General features: G+C 46.0%; 1 long non-coding RNA gene across 1 annotated transcript; it reads left to right on the top strand.

Moving 5' to 3' along the window:
• The first annotated feature begins 323 nt into the window (after positions 1–323).
• On the top strand, positions 324–6486 carry LOC308471208. The gene is made up of 3 exons (XR_013982792.1): positions 324–452; positions 4405–4591; positions 5883–6486. It is a non-coding gene; the product is annotated as an uncharacterized lncRNA (long non-coding RNA).
• Positions 6487–11608: the final 5122 nt, after the last annotated feature.

The raw sequence follows: 11608 nt of genomic DNA on the forward strand, positions 1-11608 counted from the left end.
GTGCGTCTTATGGTCTGGTGCGTCTTATAGAGCGAAAAATGCGGTATTTCTAGGTGGCAAGCTGTATGAAACAGATCAGTTTTCGACTGGCAGCCAAACAGAGCAGAAGCTACTTGCTTAAGGCTTCTCAGACTTAAGCCAGGAATCTTCAATGAGTGGATTGTCTCTCTCTCTCTCTCTCTCTCACACACACACACACACACACATACACCAGGAGTCATCACGAGATGGGTTAATGAGGGTCACAAGAAAAATATCCTGTGTGCCAGACCAAAGTATATTTTTACGCAGAAACAAGCTATAAATACATTTTAATAGTGTGGCAAAGTTCACGTGAGATTCCTCTGCTTGTTTGCCATCCATGAATTTATTTTAACCGAAGAAACACTCAACAGCGGGTCATTCCCCAGGGATAGTTTGTCTTCTCATTTTGTTTATGATGCAGCGGTCACGTGAGCAGCGGATTTCGCCATGTGTTTATTGGGCGGGTGGGCAGCAAAAGGGATTGGGACATTCAGAGTTACAAGTCTGGATACTCGTGAGTCCTCTGTGCCATCCCAAAAATGCACAAGTCATCTGGTGGTAATGGTCGCCGTGATGACAAGAGCCTTTCCTACTGGGCATGTGTGCAGAAGCTCACACTTAGCAGAACTTCCTGTATTTCCACAACGGAGACACATTCAGCGTTGAGATCAATGCAGCAGCCATTCAGTAGGTTTGCGGCAGCCCTGGATTCAGTCCCAATGGGATACTGGTTTTTCTACCAGTTTTTCTGAGGGTAGACGGAGCAGTGTGACCATCCTGCCTCCATGGAAATCTGAATCTCTAGAAGAGACAGATGTCCTCTGCTGTTTTGTTGATGAACAGAGAGGAGCTGTTGCCTTTAGGACAGCTTCTTCCTGCTTTGCTAGCTAGACCAGCAAACTCAGCCGGGATTTTACCACGGATTCCATCCATTCTGGGGATTTCACCCCATTTCAAATTTCCTAAGGATGGAAGAGACGCAAGGAAGAGGGAGTGCTTTGCTAAAAGATCCTTTGGACCTTTTACGCTTTACTTCAGGAATCATTCCTACAATTTAATTAGCAATTAATAAACGGCACAGTGCATTGCAAAATAACTCTGTGCAAATAGATATGTAGGTCATGGCAATTGACCAGTATTGTTGCATACATTTTGCAATATTAGGTTTCAGTCCTGTGCAGAATTACTAGTCTCACTGAGGGCTTAACCACACTTCCCCTTCGCCTGCTGCTTTCCTCTGGGGAAAACCACTCTTTAATACTCAATCGGAACAAATGGCAATTCAGATTTTCTCCAGGTTGACATTTGCTTCAATTTAGCACTAAACAGCGGGTTTTCCATTGGAAAGGAGTGGGTCAAGGGGGAAAACGCTTGGCCCCATTCTTTCTAGGCACAGAACAAGCAGAAGTGGGGACAAGCCCTGAGACTTCGGACATACCCTGTATCACTGAGTCATTTCTTGAATATTTTTGTGCTGGGGAATTGAGAGCCAGTGTGGTGTAGTGGTTAAGAGCGGTGGACTCGTAATCTGGTGAACCGGGTTCGCTTCCCTGCTCCTCCACATGCAGCCGCTGGGTGACCTTGGGCTAGTCACACTTCTCTGAAGTCTCTCAGCCCCACTCGCCTCACAGAGTGTTTGTTGTGGGGGAGGAAGGGAAAGGAGAATGTTAGCCGCTTTGAGACTCCTTCGGGTAGTGATAAAGCAGGATATCAAATCCAAACTCTTCTTCTTCTTCTTCTCTGAATTTTAAAGTTTCAGGGCAGCTTTTGCCAATGTGCTTCCCTCCAGATGTTTTGGACCGCTACTGGGAGTTTTAGTCCAAAACATTTGGAGGGAAGCAGGTTGATGAAGAATGTTTTTCTTTGTGGGGGGGGGGGTACAAAAAAAGAATATGCATAGGTATGAGAGAAAAGTTTCAGTACCCTTAGTCACTTTATAGAAAAACTCTTATGATAGAGCTCGTCTTTTTCCTCCCCGTATGTTTATTTCACTTGAATAAAATTTTATTCAGTAAGATATCTACTGGGAGAGGTACTGGCCATTCAGGATTTCATTATCTTACAATTGTATCCCACTTCTTACCATGGAGCTGTAATTGTTGTTGTTTTAAAATATTTTTTATTAAATTTTACATTTTAACAATCCAATCAAATCACATTAAATATTCCAAATTATACAAATACATATCATATAGTCAAAATATTCCGCCAAATTATAAATTTTTATTGGGACTTCCCATGCTTCAAGTTCGGTGGGGCTCTGATCATCTTATATCTCTACTGCCTTGAGTTTCCAATAGTTCCTTTAAATCTTCCTGTTGTTACCCTTCCTTCTTTCATGGCCTCTGAGTTGTTTCCACAGGTGAGTTGAAGTAAGCAAGGATATGCTTCTATGTGAAGTTATGCTTGACTCTCCCACTATTGCAGCTGGTAAGCCTATTGTTTGCAGTATATCCTCACACGCTGGTTTTCATGCCGAATCTACCATGGAGCAGCACTTGATGGGCACGACACTGCATAGTGAGTGACAGGGGTCAGCAAACTTTTTCAGCAGGGGGCTGTCCACTGTCCCTCAGACCTTCTGGGGGGTCGGACTATATTTTGGGGGGGGGATGATGCAAGAGCACCACTAGCCCCGGTGGCAGCTTACCTGTGTCTTGTGAGTGGCAGGGGCGGTGGAGGGATGATGAGCAGTGCACAAAAGGGCTCCAGAGAGGAGCTGCTTAAAATGGTGGCCGCTCAAGCGCTGCTGCTGCTGCTGGCACCAACAAAGCCCAGCCCCCTTCCTCCTCTAGGCAGGGCAGGGAGAAGCCAGGGGGGAGGGGGGAGGCGATGCCGCCACCGCCATGTGAGAGAGAGGGAAAGAACGTGCGTACTGGCGATCCACGCGGTGATTCCCGGACCATCCATGGGCCGGATCCAGAAGGCAATTGGGCCTGATCCGGCCCGTGGGCCTTAGTTTGCCTACTCATGGTGAATGATATCAGCCAGTCTCCCATCCAGGCACTGACCAAACCCAGACCTGCTCATCTCCAGCAAGGCAGCTAATCATGTCTCAGAGATAAGGAAGGCCACTGCCCAGCTTGCAATGGCCCTTCTCTAAACTCAAATCCTCCAACATTTCTCTGATGAAAATAGGGACGTCTTATGGAAAAGTGGGACATTCCAGGATCAAATCAGAAACCAGGAGGGCTTCCGTAAATCCACAACTATCCCTGGAAAATAGGGACACTTGGAGGGTCTGTAAACTGACTCCATGGTTAGAAGAAGAAAAAAATTGCAGTGGGAAGGCTATCAGTAGCTGCTACCGACAATGGCATTCAGTATGACTCTGAATACCAGTTTCAAGGAATGTGAAGTGCAGATTGCTGCTCTGCTCCTTCTGGGGGCGTGGGTGGCGCTGTAGTCTAAACCACTGAGCCTCTTGGGCTTACCAATCAGAAGGTCAGCGGTTCGAATCCCCATGATGGCATGAGGTCCTGTTGCTCTGTCCCAGCTCCTGCCAACCTAGCAGTTTGAAAGCATGCCAGTGCAAGTAGATAAATAGGTACTGCTCCAGCGGCAAGGTAAACGGCATCTCCGTGTGCTCTGGTTTCCGTCACAGTGTTCTGTTGCACCAGAAGTGATTTAGTCATGCTGGCCACGTGACCCAGAAAGCTGTCTGTGGACAAACGGCGGCACCCTTGGCCTGAAAGCGAGATGAGCGCCGCAACCCCATAGTCACCTTTGACTGGACTTAACCATCCAGGGGTCCTTTACCTTTTTAACCTTTACCCTTCTCTCAGGTTTCCCATGTGTCAGGAGTCCAGTCCCCAGCTTGATAACACAGTAAGCACAGTTAATTAAAAAGGACGATTTATTGTCAAAACAAACAGATAGCTCCGGATGACTTAACACAGCCGCCGCAATCATCAATCAAGATGACCCTTCTGAAGACTGCTTCCAGCGTGACCAGAAGCAACTGAACTTCTGCTTCTTACATCTTGTGTTTTGCTTCCTATCTTGCAACCTCCCATTCGCTGAGAGCTCAGACTAAGTGGGGCAGCTCCCACCTCTTCCCCATTCTCTGAGAGGCTGTCTCTAAACTCTTTCCTGCCTGTTTGTGCTTCAGGTGAGTTTTGACTGCATTCTAGCCTGTTCTCCATTACTGTCTTATCAGCTTGCACATCAAGGTCAGGAGGAGCCGGAGTATGCAGCTGCCGGTTTTCTTCTATCTGACTAACATCAAAGCAGCCTCTCTGATCCTGGCTATTTTCTGCAGTTAGCTGCAAACTTTCGCTTGGCGCTGGCTCATTCCTGACACCATGGGTGCCTTGTTGGCTACTGCAAAAACAGTGCTGGACTATGGCCTGCTTCAGCCTGTTCTTCTTATGTTCTTAGGTGCAAGAAAGGAAGGAGGCTGATTTCCCTCAAGGATTCCTACACCTGAGAGTAAGAAGACAGGTCTGCACCATTGCTCTGTAAAGCAGGATCTTGCCAAGTTCTCCAGAATACCCCTCGCACCACCCTACCAGGGCTCAAATGGAAAGAATTTGACTAGCAGGCAGCAAGGTGAGGTAAATGTGCTGTTCCGGTGCCCTGCCCCTTCTTCTGCAGCCAACTCTCTCATCTTTGGCTCTTAAACGTCTGCTTGTTTGGAAAGCGTTCATAAATAAATGCCAGAATTGCCTGACTTGTCTGTCTCCCTTCCTAAAGAAAACCAACAGAATTAATTAAAATCCAATGTTCCACTGACTCACTGACTCTGAGTAATAGCATGCATAGTATATCATGTTTTCCAATTTAACCATCACACACACACACACAATAGAACAGACTAGAATTAAGCAAGCTTTCAGCCTGATAGAAGGCAGCTCTTGATAGTCCCTGATGGAAGCGACTTGGTACGATCTGTACTAGCTCAATTTCAAAGCAAATTGCTGGATGAAAAGTGGAGAAGGGAATCGGTGCTTACTTTTCAAAAAGACAGTCTCCAAGACTCTGGGATTCTATGGGAACCTTGCCCACTGTCTTGAAAGGAAGCTCTCCTCCTTTCTAAGAGTTTGGAGATGGGCTGCTGTAGCACATTGTCCAGCGGGAAAATATTCTGCGGCTGGATACGCACCATATATTGAAAGCACATGACTTCCCCCAGAGAATTCTGGGGGCTGTAGTTTGCCTCTCATAGGGATGCAATTCCCAAGAACCTTAGCGAACTACAGCTTCCATGATTTATTGGAGGAAACCATATGCTTTAAATATATGGTTTATACCCAGCCAGCATATGATCAGATATGTTTTCTTTAATATATAATATTAGTTCATTCTCTCTCTCTCTCTTTAAAGCAGGGTTGGGGATGCTAATGAGAAGTAATAATAATAATAATAATAATAATAATAATAATAATAATTTTATTATTTATACCCCGCCCATCTGGCTGGGTTTCCCCAGCCACTCTGGGTGGCTTCCAACAAAATATTAAAATACAGTGGTCTGTTAAACCTGAAAAGCTTCCCTAAACAGGGCTGCCTTCAGATGTCTTCTAAAAGTCTGGTAGTTGTTCTTCTCGTTGACATCTGGTGGGAGGGCGTTCCACAGGGAGGGCGCCACTACCAAGAAGGCCCTCTGCCTGGTTCCCTGTAACTTCACTTCTCACAGTGAGGGAACCGCCAGAAGGCCCTCGGAACTGGACCTCAGTGTCCGGGCTGAACGATGGGGGTGGAGACGCTCCTTCAGGTATACTGGACCGAGGCCGTTTAGGGCTTTAAAGGCCAGCACCAACACTTTGAATTGTGCTCGGAAATGTACTGGAGCCAATGTAGATCTTTGAAGACCAGTGTTATGTGGTCTTGGCAGCCGCTCCCAGTCACCATTCTAGCTGCTGGTGTGATATATGTACCTTTTTAAAGGAGAATTGGTTGAGCTGCAAGACCAACAGTAGCAGCAAGAGGCATTGTCTACTCACACCATGCTTCATGCCCCAACCCTTATCAAAGCATTCTGGTGCCAGGGACTGGGCAGAGGAGGAACCGTGGGGAGCAGCTCCCCAGCCTGACCCTTCCAGATAAGAAGGAGAGAGTTCAGAATTACAACAGGGGTTTGAGGGAGGTCACAGCTCAGAGGAAGATGAGGTGAAAAGTTGGGAAATAATGGGAGAGAAGAAGATGAAGATGAAGATGAAGAAGAAGAAGAAGAAGAAGAAGAAGAAGAAGAAGCAACAGCAGGGTAGAGACAGCTGGTGGACTCAGTGTCTTTAGAAAGCATTCCAGACCCCCTCTCTCCCAGAACATGGCGGGCCTTGAAAGTAGGAAAGCAAAGAGCTCAAAGGCAGAGGGAGATTTTCAGCACCCGTAGCGATGACTCATGAGGAAGTTGGAGAGACGGAGGGGGTGGGGTTTTACTCGGAGCAACGCCATTATTCTGAGAGGCCACATTCCAAGGCCTCTCTCAGTGAATATCGAATAAAAGCCGATGGTAAGGACTTTTTCTTGTCTTGTCCGTTCCTGCCAACCTGCCGTGGGATTGGTTCCTCTGCCACCTGACGTCTGGGGATAAGAGAAGGCTGTTGTTATGATGGTGGTTTTGTTATTAGGCTGTCAGTAGACTTTTACTATGTTTTTTATCACTGTTGTTCTGTAATATGTTTCAGTGTTGTATACCGTCCTGGGGTCTTTTGATAAAGGGGAGCATAAAAACTGAAATTATAATTGTAGGAAGAAGGAGGAGCCACAGTTCAGTGGTAAAATGCAAACTCTACAGGCAGAAGGTCCCTGGTTCAATCCTCAGTGTCTCCAAATAAAAGAACCTCAGGTAGATGGGCTGGGAAAGATCCTGACCAGACCCTGGGCTAGATAAGCCAATGGTCTGACACTGTATAAAGTCAATCCATTTGTTCACAACTGCTGTGTTTACAAAATGCCTGCAATGGCAAAAAGCGCATAGTGGGCATGGCTTCTACAACAAGCCACTGTTTAGACTGAAAAGAACACTAGAAACAAATGTGTCAGTGAATGTCCAAACTTTGGTCCACATGTGAACATTGACCATCCCTGGTCAACTTTGTGAATTTCTAAAAGCTTGGGAAAGAACATCACTCAGTTGCAACAATTGCCTGAATGGTCTGTGTGTCATCAAAATGTGTATGTGTGTGATACGCCTATAAGTATCTACAGTTCAGGGGTGGCTAATGAGTTGCCCTCCAAATGTTAAGGTAAAGGTAAATGGACCCCTCACCATTAGGTCCAGTTGTGACCGACTCTGGGGTTGTGGCACTCATCTCGCTTTATTGGCCGAGGGAGCCGGCGTGCAGCTTCTGGGTCATGTGGCCAGCATGACTAAGCCACTTCTGGCGAACCAGAGCAGCACACGGAAACGCCGTTTACCTTCCCGCTGGAGCGGCACCTATTTATCTACTTGCACTTTGACGTGCTTTCGAACTGCTAGGTTGGCAGGAGCCTCCAGATGTTGTTGGACTACAAATCCCATCAGCCCCTGCCAGCGTGGTCCATGGTCAGGGACCATGGGAGTTCAAGTTCCTCAGTATCTGGAGGGCATCTTGTAAGAATAGAATAGAATAGAATAGAATAGAATAGAATAGAATAGAATAGAATAGAATAGAATAGAAGCATTCACACAATTCAGCTGGGAGTGTCCACATTTGGTGAATGTCACCATACTTTGGACAGCCACAATAATCTAAAAATACAGTTAATCATTACTGTTGTCTGTACCTTAGAAATGAAGGTACAGATGCTTGGAAATAATTTCATTTATGAAAAATCCAGAAACTGAGGTTCTAACAAAATTATTATATGACTTGCTATCTCTGGGCTTTTAATTAGTTAATCAGTTAATTTGTTTTCCCCCCCTATTTATTTAAGAATCTTGCGATCCTACTCTTTCAGAGAAGCTTCCTTTAAACACACACACACACACACACAAACACACAATGTTCATTTCAGAGAACTGTCATTTCTCTTATAAGGATATATATATAGACCAAGGGAGAAGGAGGCAGTTGCCGTGCCAAGCTCACACATCAGAGCAATCTCATCCCTGGCATTTGTGACAGCTGAATGAGTGCCGTGAATGGAGCATATAAGCATATAACGGGTGCAAATAAGGTTTGTGTTCCTTGATGACAAGACATCTACCTGTTGCCAAGAGCGCTAGAAATTTAAACATCAGGTTGCTATAAAGTCCACATTGCTGAGTCATGACTATGTTCAATAAGAAAGTAGCCATGCCCTTTTTTAGTAAAGCAATGTGGTTTACGTTTAGGATTATGTTAGCAGTTAGCGGCACTTCTGTTACAATTCAGTTTTCCAGGGGATTATAACTTGGCTGTAAGCGGTTCACTTGGGGGATGAAGTTGAACAGAGACAAGGTCTTGGCTCAGCTACAAATGTGGGGTGTTGTTTTTTTCTTTCCCCCTTTTTTCTCTCTGTAGCAAACTCTTAAAATATCACTCCAAGTAGTTACATGGCACAAATATGGTGTGTGTGTGTGTGTGTGTGTGTGTGTGTGTGTGTGTGTGTGTATACTTAGCCATTTACAGGGAGACTTATACGATGTCTTACCGCAGTCAACTAGCTCAGAAACCACATTTCACAGACACTCAATCTGAAGGAATGCCTGCAGATCTGGAAGACTTCTCCATATTCACAGGGTGGAAAGGAAGGGGGAGGCAGGACAAGAGTCCACTATGCATAATCTCATGTCAAACATGCAGCATATATCCTGCAAGAGGAGAAGGAGGGCTTCAAGATTACTTTTTTTTGCTAGAATCTCAGGGTTGTATCCAGTAACTTATTCTGTCAATGCAGAAATTTTCCCTTGTGCAACAGAACCTGCCCCTGTCCAGTGGCAGAGCTTCATGGTGGTTATCCAACTTCATGGGGATGTTGTGCGGCGCCCGCAGGGCGTGGCGCAGTGCCTGCGGGGGCCACGATGGCACGATGGGTTGTGGAAACCCATTGAACAGATTTAGGGGATGTGCAAGCAAAGGAGGGGGGCGAGTTTTGTTGTTCAAGGGTAAATCCTTGTTCTGATGGAATGAACAAGTTGGATAACCACCACCACCCCAAAGATCTACCAACTAGAGCCAGATGAAAGAGACATACTCTGAAAATGAAAGAACACAGTGCCTCTGAGCATCTGCTGAGCGCAGGGATTTACAGTGGTGCCTCGCAAGACGAAAATAATCCATTCTGCGAGTCTCTTCGTCTAGCGGTTTTTTCGTCTTGCGAAGCAACCCTATTAGCGGCTTAGCGGATTAGCGCTATTAGCGGTTTAGCGGTTTAGCGGCTATTAAAGGCTTAGCGGCTTAGCAGCTAAAAGGCTATTAGCGGCTTAGCGGCTTAGAAAAAGGGGGGGAGCGAAAAAAATTGCAAGACTCGCAAGACGTTTTCGTCTTGCGAAGCAAGCCCATAGGGAAATTCGTCTTGCGAAGCGCATCGAAAAACGGAAAACCCTTTCGTCTAGCGGGTTTTTCGTCTTGCGAGGCATTCGTCTTGCGGGGCACCACTGTATTCTGAATATCAGAACTTAACAGGGCGTTTCCAATCAATGCACATTGAAAACATCTAGCAAACCAGATCAGTAATTGGGTTCCTAGTGAGGGTATTTGGCAAGCTAACATGACAGTGATGAGGAATTGAGGATTGGAGTGATCATGTTCTGGACAAAGTTGTATTGTAACTTTAGAATAAATATGTTTTAATAATATTTTCTTTAAAAAAAGAAGAACTGAACTGAACTCACAGTCTTCCACACAAAAATCCATTCTCAGTGTAATTCATTCTGGGGGTCCGTGCGCACCCAAAAAAATCTGTATCCAGAGGCACCGCTTCTGCGCACTCACGCAGCTCAATAGAGAGCTTCTGCACATGAACATGCAGCAAAATCCAGAAAAATACTTCCAGGTTTGCCGCTTTCACATCCCAAAGTTTACATTACTCGAGAGTAACGTAACAGGAGGGTCTACTGTAAAAAGGTAAAGGGACCCCTGACCATTAGGTCCAGTTGTGACCGACTCTGGGGTTGCGGTGCTCATCTCGCTTTATTGGCCAAGGGAGGCCGAGAGGCTTTTGTCGATTAAACAGTTTATAAATCTTGTCAAATGAATAAATAAAGGTGCCCTGGCCCCTACTGGCCCCACCAAAACCCTCCTTTTTGGCAGGGGACCCAACAGGAGATGCGCTGAGCGAGTGCATCTTCTCCTCTGTGCCACAAATCCGTGTGCAGGCGCTGCCCCTACGGACAAGTTGATTTCATTACAGACTCCAGACATCCATTGTTAGGAAAGGAAACACATACCCAAGGCCTCTCTGAAGCTGATTCCTCCTTGGAAATATTAATCATTTAATCTCATTTTGGACACCAGCTGAAGAGAACCAGCCAGAACTCTGGTTTCTGTTATGCCAATGAAAAACCGTGTGTGTGTGTGTGTTTTCTCACAAATGGACGTGTAGCACAGCCTCTTTTGAAAAGAACAAAAGCAAGTGGTAGGATTAATCCAGTTTATCCCCAATGTGGAGCTGGAGCATATTCTCTGGCTCTCGCCACGCAGGACAGAGAAATATATTTTGTCCGTATCCCAAAGCCTTTGCCCCCTTAGGAACGTTTTCATAACAGATCATGATGTTTGCAAGAACTAGACCAGAGGTGTCTTTCTCTGTCTGTAAATATGTCAAGAGCAAATTGGCCAGGGCAGGCTGTGGGATGTGATGTGGGGGGGGGGCGACTTCTGTGTAGCTGGAATGTGCAGGAAATAGCTGTAACTATACTTATCCATAAAACAAACAGCTTAATCCCCACCGCCACCAAAATGGTGCCTCTCTCCTGCCCTGCTTTCACAGTAGCCCAGATGGAAGGGCTGGCCTTACTGCTGCGCTGCTCTCCAAATTGCTTTAAAAACTTAGCTCAAGTGTGTCATTAAGAGGAGGCTGTTCCCCCGGACTAACCGCGGTCACAACTACAGAACACTGGGTAATTGAAAACCACTTCCCCCAGCCTAGCGATGTAACATGTAATAGAGCCAGCAATGTAAACTTTTTGTTTAAAATTGCCCACATTGCCAGCGACAGATCAGTGTATTAAACCTGGCAGGAGACCAAGGTCCTTCATAGACCGAATGTGTTGGGAACTCCTAAGCGAGTCAGTGTTGCCTCTGCGAAGAAAAGCAAATATAGTTTTCTATACGCCTTTCATTTCTTTCTTGTCCTGATTTCACCACGTGGAATCGAAAGCAGAGAGGGGAACGGGAGCCAGATTTGCATTTTCAATCCAAGGTGGCGCTGGCCCGTTACGAGATGTGCTCGATCTGTTCTGCTGCACTTTACAGCCTGAAGTACATTGAATAATTATTGTCCTGTTTTGCCCATACAATAACCTCATAGAGGGATGGAGCCAGTTCAGAATGCTGGCAAGTTGCTCCATGCAGAGCAGCCACCAGTGGCCCTGGAAAAGGCGTGTCACCTTCTAACCTGACATGCTCCCAGATACGCTTGAAGTTTCCTGGTTGCCGGAGCAAGGATCTGCTACATATGCTGATGTTTCGCTCCCATTCAAGCCAGGTACGCAAGCAGAAGCTTCCCACAATGT

This window comes from Podarcis pityusensis (genome assembly GCF_964106645.2).
Source record: "Podarcis pityusensis genome assembly, chromosome: 2".
Classification (NCBI taxonomy): domain Eukaryota; kingdom Metazoa; phylum Chordata; class Lepidosauria; order Squamata; family Lacertidae; genus Podarcis; species Podarcis pityusensis.